Source organism: Pongo pygmaeus, chromosome 7 (genome assembly GCF_028885625.2).
Source record: "Pongo pygmaeus isolate AG05252 chromosome 7, NHGRI_mPonPyg2-v2.0_pri, whole genome shotgun sequence".
In the NCBI taxonomy this organism is placed as follows: Eukaryota; Metazoa; Chordata; class Mammalia; order Primates; family Hominidae; genus Pongo; species Pongo pygmaeus.
Window position 1 is genome coordinate 31,110,431 of NC_072380.2, and position 17,220 is coordinate 31,127,650.

At 41.7% G+C, this 17,220-nt stretch overlaps 1 pseudogene; it reads right to left on the reverse strand.

Annotated features, from left to right (window-relative positions):
- Positions 1-10,900: 10,900 nt before the first annotated feature.
- LOC129042052 (acyl-CoA:lysophosphatidylglycerol acyltransferase 1-like) lies at positions 10,901-17,138 on the reverse strand (annotated as a pseudogene).
- Between the last annotated feature and the right edge of the window lie 82 nt (positions 17,139-17,220).

Below are 17,220 nucleotides of genomic sequence, written 5' to 3' on the forward strand. Positions count from 1 at the left end.
GCCAGGCATGGTGATGCACCTGTAGTCCTATGTACTTGGGAGGCTGAGGCAAGAGGATTGTTTGAGCTCAGGAATTTCAGGCTGCAGTGAGCTCTGATCACACGTCTGCACTCCAGACTGGGTGACAGAGTGAGACCCTGTGTCAGAAAAAAGAGAAAAGAGTGTTCAGTGTTGGGAGCGGAGGGCTTTCTGTGGCTAGCCATTGCCTGGAACAATGTTTTTTTTGTGGTCAATTCACAAAACAATGTTTTTTTTGTGTTATGACTGTGTCATAACAGTCCTTTGAGGGGGATGTTGCCAGAGCAAGTAATTTCTCAATCAGTAATTTGGTCTTTTTCATTCCTGAGTAAGTATTCCATTCAGCATAGTATACCATTCCATAGCAAACTACAATTTTTCTATCCATTGATATTCTCTTGGGAAAAAACTCACTATACAGCCAATAAATTTGTTAAACTAGGCCAGGTGCAGTGGCTCACACCTGTAATCCCAGCACTTTGGGAGGCTGGGGGGTGTGGATCACTTGAGGCCAGGAGTTCGAGACCAGCCTGGCCAACATGGTGAAACCCTGTGTCTACTAAAAACACAAAAAAATTAGCCAGGCGTGGTGATAGGTACCTGTAGTCCCAGCTACTCGGGAGGCTGAGGCAGGAGAATCGCTTGAACCCAGGAGGCGGAGATTGCAGTGAGCCCAGATTGCACCACTGCACTCCAGCCTGGGCAACAGAGCAGGACTCCATCTAAAACAAAACAAAACAAAACAAAACAAAACAAAACTGTGTTTGTCTTTTTGATGGAATGTAGAGAGAGCTACATCTAACTGAACAGGTGAAAAAAGTAAAGATTCCCTTAGGCAGAAGGCTAAAATAATGTGATAATATCTAAATGTTGGTTAATTTTTTTTCGGTTAGAGAATAAATAGGTACAAAATTTTTTTTGCTAGTCTCCGAGTCTTTCAGCATTTTAAAAATTTATCTATAATTTATTTTAAAGAATCCAAATTAGGCCCAGTCCAAAAAAAGGGAGTCATCTCCTATTTTAGCGAGTGCTTAGCATAGCTACTAATTGAACCTCTTACATTTGTCTTTAATAAATCGTCACTTCACCCAAGCAAGTAGAAGAATGGTAATTTGCAAGATTGTGTTGTCTTACTTACAAGTACTCAAGTAATTTCTCTCTCAGAATTCTCCTTGATCAAATGCCTACATTTTACATATCTTTCTTTAAAACATAATAAATCATTCAGCATTATTATTTTCATGTAACAAATACTTATGTGGTAGGTGTCAGGGACACAGTAGTGAAAAATCAACAAGCTTATCCTAAAAACAAGTTGTAAATATTGTAAATGAACAGTTTCCAAGTGAGAAATTCATCAAGCTGAGATTTTGCTTTTGGTGAAAAGATGCAGAGAAGTGAGGAATAAAGACATAAGGTGAGATTTCCCAAGGAAGGGCATTCACTCTTACTTCCACAAGCTTGAAAATGCAGGAAGTTCTGTGGTCAAGAAGCTCATGTCTGGGATTAAAAGCATCATTCTTTAGAATGGCTGCTATTCCCTCACCCTAAGGTGGAACATTGTTTATAACATACAACACACAAAGAATGGCATTCTTTAAATTTAAAAACAAGATGGGGCCGGGCGTGGTGGCTTATGCCTGTAATCTCAACACTTTGGGAGGCCAAGGTGGGCGGCTCACCTGAGGCCAGGAGCTCAAGACCACTCTGGCCAACATGGCGAAACCCCATCTCTACTAAAAGTACAAAAATTGGCCAGGCATGGTGGTGCGCACCTGTAATCCCAGCTACTCAGGAGGCTGAGGCAGGAGAATCGCTTGAATCAGAGAGGTGGAGGTTGCAGTGAGCCGAGATTGTGCCACTGCACTCCAGCCTGGCCGACAGAGTGAGACTCTATCTCAACAACAACAACAACAACAACAACAACAACAAGACGGAAGATGTAGCCTGGATTTTGTGCAAGTAGGACATACAGGTCAAACATGACATACAGGTCAAAGACCACAACAAATTTGCTTCATCTTCACAGAAAAAGCAAAGTTTGTTTGAAATTATCCTATCAAGGTACAAATGGGCAGAAATTAAAGACAGAAGCATTTTTTAATGAATAAATTTTCTTCACTCCAACAACTTTCTGCCATATAGTGATGAGAATGAGAAAGGAAACCTCAAATGCAAATGCTAAACTTTTACGCTGACCTGTTTCTACCGCTATCTAATCAGTGGGCCAATGATGTCCAGAACAGGCAGGCATTGCCTGAAACACAAGAACCATCCCTTGCTGTTTAAGTGACTATTCATGCTGGTAGCGATTTTCACAAAGAGAGAAAACACTGGGGGGAAGGAAAGAAAAGTTCATTTTCATTGCTATTCCTCTGTAATGCCAAAAAATAGTCTGCCGAACAGTAGCAGGGGAAAAAAAACCTAACAGACAACTGGAGTTTGCCTGTTTCTAAAAAATATTTGTTAATGAATTGACTACAATGAATGATTGTTTTTGCATCGGCTGGAACAACTTAAGATTTGCCAACGAACAGACTGCTAGCCCAGTGATGGACAGTGGTGCTGCTGGTGGTAACAGAAGCTATTATTCTTTAAATGTTTGCTATGTGCCACCCATTATTCCACATCTAATCCCACAATAAGCTAATGAAGTGAGCATTATTATTGTGTTCAATGTATTAGGTTGATGCAAAAGTAATTGTGGTTTTGCCATTAAAAGTAATGCAGGCTGGGCGCAGTTGCTCATGCCTGTAAATCCCAGTACTTTGGGAGGCCAAGGCGGGTGAATCGCCTGAGGTCAGGAGTTCAAGACCAGCCTGGCCAACATGGTGAGAAACCCCGTCTCTACTAAAATTACAAAAAGTAGCCGGGTGTAGTGGTGGGCACCTGTAATCCCAGCTACTCGAGAGGCTGAGCTACTCAGGAGAATTGCTTGAACCCGGGAGGCGGAGGTTACAGTGAACCGAGATGGTACCATTGCACTCCAGCCTGGGCGACAAGAAAAAAAAAAAAAAAGAGTAATGCAAAACCATGATTACTTCTGCACCAACCCAATACAATGAGGAAATGAGACTAGCATAAGTTATTTGTCCAAGATCGCACAGCTAATATGCAGGCAGAGCTGCAATTTGAACCCAGGTTGGTGAACGTCAAAGCCACGTATAAGACATGCTGTGGAAGAGCTCATGCTTGCTAAAACTTGAGTTCCCAAAATGCCTAGGAAAACACGTGACTCGATATTAAAAACCTAATAAGAATAGACCCCACATGCCTTAGATTTAAATAACTCCTTTTTTTCCTGAATACTGTATTTCGTTATTTCGTTAGAGCAGTTGAATTCACTCAGTTACCTACTGTACAGTCCAGCAAAGCCAACAATTATGTGATTATCACTGTAGGTTTCTGAAGAAAAAGTTGCTTAGGTGTTCTGTGCCTGGTTACTTGTATTATCTTTCTCTATGTAAGATGTGTCTGATGCTAAGAGAGCAGTTCATGGATAGAGAGAGGGAAGGCAACTGAAAGTCAAAGGAGGGTAAAAACCAGGAAACCTGAAGGGACCTATGAAAGACTGAGAAGAGTTAGGAGCAAATTGTTGAAAGATACCACTGCGTGGTGCCCCAAGAGCAGCTGACAATTGGCATGATATTTTTCATGTTCCTTTTACACAACAGAAAACCCATGACTCTGCTTTATGTATGAGGCAACTGAATATTTTTACTCTAAAATGAGTTTCCATACCTCTGGTATTTGATTAAAGAAAAGCAATCTCTACAGATTTCAAGCACCCAATTTTTCAGTCCTTCCAATTTTTTTCTTTGGGAATACATTGAAACTATTAACTTTCCATGTGTTAAGTAGAAATTATAGGAGGTTATTGCTTTAGACTAAGCTCCTGCACTAAGCCCCAACAGATCAAATTAAAAATCAAAATGGTGTCACTCATGCCCAAGGTTCCATATCACCAAACCAAATTAAATTGTTATCTGACCTTTGGAGAAATCAGGAGAGAGATGTAACAGCATAATTTTCCAGACAGGTCAGTTTTAATCAGCATGACGATAAAGTTCCCTCTGCTTTAATTCTCACAACAAAAGGTAAACTGAGGTAACTGGATGTTAACCAATCAGTTATTTCTCTAATGTTCTGTTTTCTTGTTCCTGCCTTACAAGGAAAGTAACTTTGAAATGACCAATATGCTTTTTGTTCTTTCTTTCTGTTTTCTTCAGCCCTGTCTATAAAACCAAACTTGTCTGCTTGGATCATTAGAACATTTATTCTATTTAATGGAATGAAGAGTTGTTGGATTCTAGAATTGCAAATAAACCAATTAAGATTTTTTTTTTTTGACAGGATCTTGCTCTGTCTCCCAGGCTGGAGTGCAGTAGCACAATCACGGCTCACTGCAGCCTTGACCTCCCAGGCTCAAGTGATCCTCCCACCTCAGCCTCCTGAGTAGCTGGGACTACAGGCACACACTACCACACCTGGCTAATTTTTGTATTTTTTGTAGAGATAGGGTTTTGCCATGTTGCCCAGAGTGGTTTTGAACTCCTGGGCTCAAGCAATCTGCCTGCCTCAGCCTCCCAAAGTGCTGGGATTTCAGAAGCAGCTGCCAATTAAGATATTCAAGTGAGACCGGGTGCCGTGGCTCACGCCTGTAATTCCAGCACTTTGGGAGGCTGAAGCAGGCGGATCACGAGGTCAAGAGGTCAAGACCATGCTGGCTGACACGGTGAAACTCCATCTCTACTAAAAATACAAAAAATTAGCTGGGCGTGGCTGCGGGCGCCTGTAGTCCCAGCTACTTGGGAGGCTGAGGCAGGAGAATGACATGAACCTGGGAGGTGGAGCTTGCAGTGAGCCAAGATGGCGCCACTGCACTCCAGCTTGGGCAACAGAGCAAGACTCCGTCTCAAAAAAAAAAAAAGATATTCAAGTGAAATTTTTGTACTTGAATACTCACATAGTGAGTATCTTTTGACACATGATATCTATGAATTTGCCAAAATGGAGAAATATATCACCAAATTTAAAGTATAAAATGTGTCCTACTTATATACATAAAGTGTAAAATATGTTCTACTTAATTTAGCCTTTCTCTTTAATTATCATTTTCTGAACGTAAATTATATGGCTGTCTATCAAAATGTGCAAATAAAAAATTCCTACTTTGACACTATCAAAATAAGATATTTAAGTACATAACTAAATTACATGTTCATCTTCAATATACCTTATTCATCACCTCACACAGAATTTATCTGATGTTTGGATATTTAAAAAGCCTTCTTTACAAACTAACTATTGATTCATACTACATGGATGAGTTTTAATTCCATTTATATGAAATGTCCAGAACAGGCAAATCTATAGCGACGGAAAGTAGATTAGTGGTTGCTTAAGGCTGATAAGTGGGGACGAGGGACTGACAACTAATGGGGATGGGGTTTCTTTTATGAGGGATGAAAATGTTCTAAAATTAGATTGTAGGGATATTTGTGAACTATCCTCTTTTATTTCCATTTAAACCTCAACAAATTTGCATGTGGGAGTACATGCCACTTTAAGTATTGACATAGCAAAATCACATAGTTGCATTCAGAGTTATTCAGCGGTGAGACATGCTACTGTTTATATCTCATCTTTCACAGAGTTGGAGGGTGGCCAGTGATTTCAAATCCATACACAGAGTGCGATGTTTTCTGGTGTAATTAACAAGTGAGAATGTAAATGACTGATGCTGTGTGTCTAGTTTTAGCTCAACCACAAAACCATCTTTTAAAACCAGGAACTACAACATAAAGAAAGAAATTCTATTTAAATAACAATGCTCCATCTGTAGAAAATCAAAGCCAATTACTCTAACCCTTCATTTTCTCTATGCCCTCGTTGTTGAGGACTCAGGCAAGTCAGGAAGATAATTCGTCTGTTGGAATCTTTTTTCTCCTGCTACCAGTTGAGCAATGAATGAATAAATGCACACAAAAAGATTCATGAAAGGAGATCACATATGTGAAAGAAAATAACATAGTGTCTAGCATATGGTGGGTATGTGATAAATAAATGATACAGTAGCTTCTTAATAAATAGGAGGGGGTTGTTTCCTGCTAAATAGAGAGCAGGCTTCAGCTTGAAGCTCTTCACTAATGCATAATTACTACTTCACTATGTGAGAGATTCAGAATATAATTAGTTATTTTCAGTATTTAGACTTTTGCTTATTGGGGCAGGGGCAAGAGGATAGAATGCAGAAAGGAGATGATCTATTTTTTTTGTTAGTGCTTACACTTTGTGAGTATGGGGAAAAGAACATTCAATCTGGTGGTTCTTGGTGTTTTTAACCTTTTACTCTCTGGCTTCCTTGGAGAACTGTCAGGAAAATTTTTAATTTTCACTCTCTTGCTTTGAGATCCGTGAATCAAGAAGAGATTGTCCTGAGAGACAAAGACACTTTTCAACTTAGTAGCCTCAGCCTTCAAGCTGATTTGAGAGAGGTGTTGAGTGCCCAGACACCATGCCAAATTGCTTTGACCCGCAACAGTAATGAGAGACAGAGGGATTAGAGAATTCAGAGAAAACATGAAGCACAGCAAGCCATCTCTACAATTTCATTAAACATCCCCATAGTGGGCAGGCAACTAACAACACGTTCCTCCAGCCAGGAGTGGGGAATCTCCAAATCACTTTTAAGGGAGTTCTGAGGACAGACACAAGGTCTATAGCCTTCCAAAATCTGAGAGTAGCAGCATTCGTTTTAAGGTTGCATAGAAAAAAAATGAGCTGACCTCTTCTGGGCAGGGTGTATCATTCATTCGTTTATTCATTCACTAATTTCATTCAGCTCAAAAAATAATGAGCATCTATTATGTGCCAGACTCTGTCTTAGGTCATGGAGATACTCTATTAAATGAAGATATTTAAAATTGGTAGTGACGCTGAGAGGGGGATGTAAAAAGAAGGAAAGAAAATGAGGAAGAAGCGTAGATTGTTATTGGCCCGGGTTAATAGGGATAATGGTCAAATTAGAAACAAAGAAATATACAAACAAACTAGAGAACATGTTAAGATTAGTAGGATTGCATCGGAAAAAAAAGAAATCTTTACTGGAAGATGAAAAAGAATAGCTATGTAAAAGGGAAGTAGTAAGGGAGAGAGAAGAGCTTGCAAAAGCTGAGTTTGCCTGAAACTATTTGTGAAGATCTTGAAGATGGACAGCTGAGAGCTTTCATGCCAACTCCTGTAAGTGTAGAATTAGAAAAAGAAGGCATAAGAAGGGAAAAAAGAATAGACATATTTTGTTTGAATAAGTGACTCACTCTTTTGGAATTTTCTTTTTGGTCAAATTTATTTTGAATTGATAATACTTGGTTTCAGAAAAAAGTAAGTGTGTATACAGTAGAAAATGTCTCTTTCCTAGTCTAACACACAGTTACTCTTTCCTAAGGCACCAGTTGTGTTCGTTTCTTGTATGTCCTCCCATGGATATTGTATTAGTCCATTTTGCACTGCTGTAAAAAATACCCAAGAGGCACTTTATAAAGAAAAGAGGTTTAATTGGCTCACGGTCCTGCAGGTTGTACAGGAAGCATGGCAGCATCTGCTTCTGGGGAGTCCTCAGGAAACTTACAATCATGGCAGAAGGTGAACGGGCAGCAGGCACGTACGACGTGGCCAGAGCGGAGGAAGAGAGAGAGTGGGGGGCAGTGCTACACACTTTTAAACAATCAGATCTCGTGAGAACTCTATCATGAGAACAGCACCAAAGGGATGGTGCTAAACCATTCATGAAAGACCCACCCCCACGATCCAATCATCTCCCACCAGGACCTACCTCCAACACTGGGGATTACAATTCAACATGAGATTCGGGTGAGGACACAGATCCAAATCATGTCAGATATTATGCAAATACAAGTACATGCAGTAATATTTTTTAAAATACAAGTTCTAAAGCAAATACAAGTATAGGCAGTAATATTTTTTATCTTTTTATGTAAATGATACCATACTAAATATGGAGGGGAAAGTATTGAAGTTCTTCTGTGATCAGAATTGCAATTTGGGAGAAAATGCACTGTTTGGTACTGAATATAATCAGATAAAAGACCAAAGTGTGTGTATTTGTCGTAGATAAGATCCTTGGGGAAAAGGTTCTGTGTGTCTGAGTCATGTGTGTGGATTGTTCTAGCCACTTGGTCTTGTAGTGCCTCTTCCTTGGTTGATGCTCTCTGGTGGATAACACGTCTTGACTACTCCAGTCTTTCCATCTACAAACCTCTTCCCCAGATTTTCTTTTTCCCAGTGTTCTAGTCCTTCTCCTTTCAAGGTCTTGACCAAACAACCAAACCATTTGCCACTGTCCATGAGTCTGAATAGTCTTAGCTTGGGCCATTTTTCTTTTGCACAAAGTGGATGACCCCAGGTGCACCAACAGAAGCTCTCTCCATTGGGAGGATCTCCCTTCTCTATTTTTCACTTGTACCCACATATTGAGCCGAATCATCCATGAACCAAGCCCTGTCTTTTTCCTTCTCTGTGAACTGTTCACAAGGGCCCTGTTATGTAGTCACACGTGTGAGCTGAGGGAAAGGTGCTGGTGCAATAGTGGTGAATGACATGGGGGCTGGGGCACCTGCTCGTATAGCTTATTTTTTCTTTTTGCCCTTCGCATGTGCTTGATCCTGAATGTGTAGCTTCCATCTTAGAATGGAATACTGCTGAATGCACCTGACCTTATAACTTTGTGGGTGTGACAGATCCAGTTTGTGATGGGTAGTTCTGGACACATGGTCAATTCCTGTCCCACAGCTAAACATTTCCTCTCTACCAGGACCTAATAGCATACCAGGAGCTGCTTTTCAGATGGTTTATAGTTACCTGCTACCAACAGCATGATTTGGCCTAGAACCCTAGGGATCTGCATTGTGATTCTTATGTTGGAATAAAATCCATATGGCATCTTTGCCTACAGCAGATTTCTCTAATAGCATGGGATTAGCTGGGTCAAATGGCAAAGTGATAGATCTGTACTGCAGGCTGGATCTGCTGCAGAACCCTTTACTACTCTGGGCCTTACTCAAAGCAGGAAGCTTCCTTGTTATTTGGTAAAAAAAAAAAAAAATAGGCCAGAGCTGTATTTCTGAGTGTAGAATATGATACCTCCAGAACTTGAAGATCCCTTCTAGGTGTTTTGGTTCCCTGCTACTGGTGGAAAGTGTGACATACATTAATGTGTCCTTCAATTTTGTGGGGATATCCCATCATGCCTTAGACTATTGACCCTGAATATCTTTGCTGATGTAGTAGGCCCTTGAAACTTTGCTGGGTTTTTTTCTGTATTGTCTGGAATGTGTGTCTTACTGAAGCTTCCAACACACTTGCCACTTTTTGTTTATCTGGGCCAACCAACATACTGTCATCAATCCAGTGGACCAAGGTGATATTCTAAAGAATGGCCAGAGAATTCAGCTCCCTTTGGGCCATATTTTGACATAGCCCTGTGCCAGGACAGTAAACATAGTCCCAAGTGAATGTAAATTTTCGAATCTGTGTTTCCGAGACAGAAAAGAAGGCATTTGATAGTTCAATGGCCACATACCATGTACCAGAAGCAGTGTTAATCTGCTCCAACAAAGATACCACATCTGACACAGCGGGTACAATTTGGGCTACTATAGTAGAGTTTGAGGTAGTCCACTGTCATGTTCCAAGATCCAATTTTTTGTAGGAGCTAGATTGAAGAAGTAAGTGGTTGTTTGATGTGAACCACTAATCCTTGCATCCTTTAGGTCTCTTAAGAATAGAATTAATCTCTGACATTCCTGCCTGGATATGATACTGTTTTTTAACTTACTATCATTCCAAGGTAGTAGGGGGACACTTCTAGTTCCCATTTTGTTAAATTTTACCCCAAATCAAGTAACAAATGTAGAGTATTCTGGTAGTTCCGGCTACTCAGGAGGCTGAGGTGGGAGGATTGTTTGAGCCCCAGAGGTCAAGGTTGCAGTGATCCGTGATCATGCCACTGCACTTCAGCCAATGTGAAAGAGTGAGACCCTGTCTCAAAATAAATAAATAATTTGCTTGCTGCTGGAGATATACAATGGTACAGCCACTGTAGACAACAGTTTGACAGTTATTCCAAAAATTAAACATAGAGTTACCATATGACCCAGAAATTCCACTCCTCGGTATCATATATACCCAGGAGAATTGAAAATACATGTTCATGTAAAAACTTGTAAATGAATGCTCATAGCAGCATTATTCATAATAGTCAAAAAATGGAAACAACCCAAATGTCCATCTGATAAATGGATAAACAAAAAGTGCTATATCCATATGATGGAATATTATTCATAAAAAGGAGTAAAAAGGAATGAAGTACTGGTATATCCTACAGCATGGGTTAACCTGAAAGAAGCCAGACATAGAAAGCCACATATTGTATGATTCCGTTCATATGTAATGTCCAGAATGAGGAACCCCTAGAGACAGTAGATTAGTGGCTGACAGAGGCTGAGTGAGAGGAAGAATTGGGACTGATTGCTAATAGATATGGCATTTCTTTTTGCAAGGATGAAAATATTCTAGGTGATATGTTGATGGTTACACAAAACAGTGAATATAATAAAACAACAAAATGCATACTTTCAAATAGTGAATTTTATGTTATATGAAGTACATATCAATTTCTTTTTATTACTAATCCTCATTTCAGTAGAGTTTTAAAATATCCTAAAGGGTAATAAATATTAATCCATCCACAGAATTTCTTTTGCTTTTTAAAATATATTCTGATTCGCCCATGTAAAATAATGCACACTTATGAAAGAAAGTCTGAACTCCTACGGTGACCTTCACAAGTCCAAGCCAATTCCTAAAACAGGCAATGGTAAAAATACTGAATGATGTTGTACCACATACAGACTGACAAAAATGCAAAAGACTGTGTGAGGAATATCCACATGTTTCTGAGGGTCATTTCTGTGGAAACAGCTTCCTTATGGCCCTTGGAAGGTGGAAAAGCTCCTGTTTCATAAAATTGTGATAAGAGGTCCTCTTTTTCAATAAACCGTAGATAGATCCCATTGGTAAGGTCATCAGTCTCCAGAGATACATCTTTAACTGGAAAGATCCTGTAACGTACATGTGTGACTGTTGGTTTCCTGAACCCAAGGATTCAGGTTTGAATATTGATAGGTTCAGCTTTAGGATAAGCTATTGTTGTATCTATTATCCACTAGAGGCCTTTTGATTTGCTAATTCTTTAGCATCTCCTCCTGCTGGACTTCCATTTCCCTGTTGTGCTACAAGTGCATTCAGAATAATTTTTGTTGCCCCAGACCTTTACAGAGTAACATGTGTAAGAAATGGCAAGTTATTTTGCTCTGCAAATGCCTGACTTGTTTCTCACCTCTTCCTGAGGAAGCCCCTTTCTGGAAACGAAATAATCCATTTTCAATCTCTGCTCCTGTAATTACTTTCTAAGTGCTTCTTGAGAAGCAGCAGCTGTTGGTCATGATAAGTTAGATCTTCCCTGTCTTATAAAAAAGTCTCCCTGAACTAGAGAAACAATTCCAAAGTTTGTATATTAAAAATATGATCCATCAACCACATCATCTGAGCAGCACCCAGTCCTTTGTCCTGGAGGCACATCATCAGTGTGCACACATCTGCTGTAGCCTGATGATTCACCAACATCACTGCTTCATCTTTTGAAATTGCTTTAATATCTTTTCCCCATTCTTTTTATTTTTTTTTTTTTGAGACAGAGTCTAGCTCTTTCACCCAGGCTGGAGTGTAGTGGTGCGATCTCCGCTCACTGCAATTTCAACCTCCCAGGTTCAAGTGATTCTCCTGCCTCAGCCTCCCAAGTAGCTGGGATTGCAGGTACATGTCACCATGCCCAGCTAATTTTGTGTGTATATATATATATGTATTTTTTTGAGATGGAGTTTCACTATTTTTGCCCAGGCTGGAGTGCAATGGCATGATCTTGGCTCACTGCAACCTCTGTCCCCTGGGTTCAAGCGATTCTCTTGCCTCAGCCTCCTGAGTAGCCAGGATTACAGGCACCCGCCACCACACCTGGCTAATCAATTTTTTAAAGTATTATTTTTAAAAAGCTGTGAAGAGCAAAAGTTGTATGTTAAGAAAAGTAATTTGGATATAGTATAATTGGGTATAGTAAAACATAATTTTACTTAAAAATTAAGGCCCTGTGTGGTGGCTCATGCCTGTAATCCCAGTACTTTGGGAGGCCAAGGTGGGTGGATCACTTGAGGCCATGAGTTTGAGACAAGCCTGGCCAATATGCCAAAAACCCATCTCTACTAAAAAAAAAAAAAGAAAAATTAGCTGGGTGTGGTGACACATGCCTACAATCCCAGCTACTCGGGAGGCTGAGGCAGAAGAATCACTTGAACGTGGGAGGTGGAGGTTGCAGTGAGCCAAAATTGCACCACTGCACTCCAGCCTGGGTGACAGAGCAAGACTCTGTCTCAAAATGTATATATATTCCAAATTAATTGATATACATACACATATATGCTTGGTCATACAAAAAGATTTTTAAAATTATATTCACATGTTAATATATGTACATAATTAATTTGGAGGACTATTCATTGAACTGTGGAAAATGAATAGTAGAGTTTTGCCATTAAATATGTCATATCAAAATCATTTTAAAATCATCTTTTAAGTGAAAATCATTTTATACTTACTATTTGTACAAACTTAGCTTTTTGTATATTGAAAGAAATGGTTTTCATTCAATAGATAAGATATACATGTGAGATATTTGTATGTTAAAATAGTTTGGGTTTTTTTGGTTCTTTTTGAAACAGAGTCTCGCTCTGTTGCCCAGGTTGGAGTGCAGTGGTGCGATCACGGCTCACGGCAGCCTTGACCACTGGGAACTCAAGCAATCCTCTAACCTCAGCCTCCTGAGTAGCTGGGACCACAGGCATGTGCCACCACACCCAGCTAATTTATTTATTTATTTTTTTGTAGAGACAGGGTTTTGCTATGTTGCCCAGGCTGGTCTTGAACAGCTGGGCTCAAGGGATCCTCCCACCTCAGCTTCCCAAAATAGTCTCTGAAGTTTTAAAGTATTTGATTTTTTTTTGCAATAGAAAATCGACAATTGAGCTTAAGAGTATTCACTAATACTTTAATATTACTTTTAAGTTTATTACTTATGGTCAGTTCAGATTCTAATCAGGGTGATTCTTTTGAGTATAGGAATACAAATTATCTCCCTCTCAAACTGAGCAAAATAAGCCTGACCATTTCATTAATGCCCGAGATTCGCTTCGTGATCTCAAATGCCTCCATGCAATGGCATGGCAGCCCTGGGAGTGTGTCTCTCTGATCTCCTACTTCAGGGAGGGTAACTAAAGGCACAAACTGCTGTGTTCTGACTTCCATTCCTGTGTTGAGGCCGGGGCTCCGCTTCCCCTGCACTGTTCCCATTGACTGCTCATGGCAGGATACTAAGGCAGGCCCATTTCTGAAGACACAGGACTCCTCTAAAAAGCACCTTTGGCTTGAGTATTCCCTGTTAGCCTTGCTGAATCTTCCTTATTGCAATGCTGCAAACTAAGCTCTTTGTTCTCTCCTTTATAGGGGTGGGATCATAATGGAGTCTGATGTCTCACCCAGCCTCCTCCAGCTCTCCAATTTCCCTCACCAGCATTTGACCCAGTACATCTCTTACGTGTCTAATCCTATCTTGGCTTTGGCTTCTCAGATGTCCTGTGCTACCAAAAGTAGTATCAAGAATGATCCAAGAAAACAGGTGGTAAGATTGTGATTTGGAATTGACCTACTAACCCTCCAGTGGGCAAAGAGGATATTAACTTGGTTGATACGTGGGGTGTGGATAGTCGGTAGCATAAGGTGATGAGTCAAAGGTGAAAGATTTCATCGATGGTGACCTGGGAAGATGTCCTGGTGGGGAGGAAAGATGTTGCAGGTGTGATGATTGAAGGATTTGAAACTTATGGAGAGAAAAATATCCTCAAAGATAGCAGAATTGTTGGCTGTTTACTGCTAAGTTGTATTGCTGCTAGCTGAGGGATAATGAGAGCAGTTAAGCAAGCAGTAAATGGCTAAGTGTGGGAGGCAAGAGGCTTTTTGGCATCTTACAAGAAGGCCCTTACCTTCTGAAGTGTGGGAGAGCAGACACAGTGGAACAGGTGAAAATCAAATAGTTAGAACTGAAGAGATTCCTAGATGTTTGAATATTCAGTGAAGAATAGGTTGCCAGCAGTGGGGGCTGGGGGTTTCAGGGAACACCTGGGACTCTGGAAAAACTTGGGACCCTGAAAACCGGGATGAGGGTATGTGATGGAGGCCCTTGAATATATTGTCTAGGCAGACTGCCACCTTCTTTCCCAATCCTTTGGGCTTGCACAAGTGCCCCATCCTTTCTGGTAAGAGCTAGTGCTTCTATTGTGTAAGAAGATGCTGCAGAGGCCCCTCCTTCACAAGGCAACACATGTTTCCCAGTAGGTGCCCTCATCTCTCCTGCCTGATAACTAAGGTTCAGTCCCAGCATAACATGGGTGGGTACCTGCTGGGGACGATTAAGTAAAAAGGAGACTATGCACCAGATGAGCCATAAGAATGAGCCAGTGGGAGCCAGAGGAGGGCACCTTGGCCTGTACTTTGAGAGTGCTTGATCAAAGGGCTTGGAATGGAAGTTTCTCAGAAACTGAGATCTAACACCTTGGCCAGGACCCCAGGGAACAGGGCAAACTCACTGTGAGGGTGGTTCTTAGAAGTCTGGGAAGAGTGATGACCAATGCACAGTGAAGGGGAAAATTCTGAGTTGCCTTTAGCAGGAAAGACTTCTGCAACAGGTCCAGGCTGCAGTGCAAGCAACACTGCTCATTGGTCCATAGGATCAGAGGAAGGGATAAAGAGGCTGAGGGAAGTGGGGGCTTGAGAATGAACCCTAGGAACATTCAGGCTCCTGCCACTTCAGTGACATTATTTAGGAGGTCTATTAGGGCATGCCAGGACATCTTCTCCAAAGTAAAAAAAAAAAAAAAAAAAAAAAAACAGAAGCGGGCACCTCTTACATCCCTACTCCATACAGGAAGCTGAGCATCCTGGCAAACCTCTTTGGGTTCAGGAGAGACAACATATTCCACAGATAAGAATACTGCTCTGCCACATATACTGCTGGCTTTGAGTAGGTCTCAGAGCAGGAAAGGGCACTGCAGCAGGTGAAATGGCCTTAGTTCTTAGTCTGCATGACTGAGCATATCCAAGCCTTCGGAAAGTCAGTGTAGGGAAAAGAAGCAGTGGGAAAAGACAGAGTTTGTATCAAACCCCAGGGAGAGAATCACCTTCTAGCCCCTGGGATTCTGGAAGAAGATCATGCCAACCACTGCAGAGAACTACACACCTTTTGAGAAGTTGTTATTACATGCCTGTAATCCCCGCACGTTGGAAGGTCAAGGTGGGAAGATCGCTTGAGGCAGGAGTTTGAGACCAGCCTGGGTGATACAGAGAGACCCTGTCTCCATTAAAAAAAAATTAGCTAGGCATGGTGGTGCGTGCCTGTAGTCCCAGCTACTCAGGAGGCTGAGGTGGGAGGATTCCTCGAACCCAGGAGGTTGAGGCTGCCATGAGCTATGATCGCATAGGCAGTCCAAACCGCCTTATTCCTTTCACCTTCAATAGATGCATCAGCACCCTCTCCCATCTCACATGTATGGCCATGTGGAAGTTCTCATAGGACCAGCTGAAGGAGGAAGGAAAAGACTGAACTTGGTTTATAGATGAGGTTTATAGATGAGGTGGGTCTGTCTGTAGATGCAAACTGAAAATTGGTGAGGTGGCTTTGAAAGACAGTGGAGAGGGAGAATCTTCCCAATGGGAAGCAGTGCACCTGGTCATCTACTTTGCAAGGAAGAAGTGGCCTGGGTAAGCATATTTACAGTTCCTGAGCAGTGATCGATGGTCTGGCTATCTGGCCAGAAGCCTGGGAGGAAAAGGACTGGAAGATAGGATCTAAGAGGCCTGGGGTAGAGGCTTGTGGGTGCACATATGGGAGCAGGCACAGACTGTGAAAACTTTTTTTTGTTTTTTTTGAGATGGAGTCTTACTCTGTAACCCAGCCTGGAGTGCAGTGGTGCAATCTTGATTCACTGCCTCCCGGATTCAAGCAATTCTCCTGCCTCAGCCTCCTGAGTAGCTGGGATTACAGACATGCGCCACCACGCCTGGCTAGTTTTTTGTTGTTGTATTCTTAGTAGAGATGGGGTTTTACCATGTTGCCCAGGCTGGTCTCCAACTCCCAGCCTCAAGTGATCCGCCCACCTCGGCCTCCCAAAGTGCCAGGATTACAGCCATGAGCCACCACACGCAGCCCAGACTGTGAAGAGTTTTGTATCACATGTTAATGTCCACCAGAAGCCATCCATCATGGGAGAGGCACTGAACAACCAAGTTGACAAAGTGACTCGGACAGTTGACCTGAATCAGACTGCCATTGGCCACCTCGGAATCGGCAGGATGGGCACATCAATAGAGTGGCCATGGCAGCAGAGACAGAGGCATCCAACTAAGGGACCACTTCACAGCAAAGGAGGTGGATGGTGTAGGTAGAACATGAAAACCACACCATCCAAAAACTAGCATCACAGAATGCAGAAATAGCCCGTGAGTCAATTACGCTCCCGGTAGAAGGAAATTTGAGAGATGCATTTTCATGGCCACCACAGATTCCTATGGGCACTGAACAGCTCTAAGTCCCCACCTAACTGGCCCACAGATCCAGCTGTGGTGCTCTGAAATCTATCGTCACATTTGCCCTGCAGGTGGGCTCCTCCTAGGCTGCTCCCAGCCAATAACTGAGTGTGACAGGGATACTAAGCAGGCTGAACCCGCAAGATGCTGGCCTCTTCTGAAGAGTGACTTTGGCTCAAGGACTCCCCCTAGGCCTGGCTGAAACTTGCTTATAATTGCGCTGCAGTCTAAGAAGTAACTTCCTTTCTACCTCCCTCCTCTTTCCTCCTCTCTTCTTCACAGTGGGCAGACTTGCATCTGAGTCTGATGTCTCCTCCACCAGCTCCTTCTCCATTTTCCCTCACTGGCATTTCCTTTAATAAATCTCTTGCACATCTAATTCCATCTTCGAATCTGCTTCTTGGAGGACCCAGACTAACACAGATGGCATGT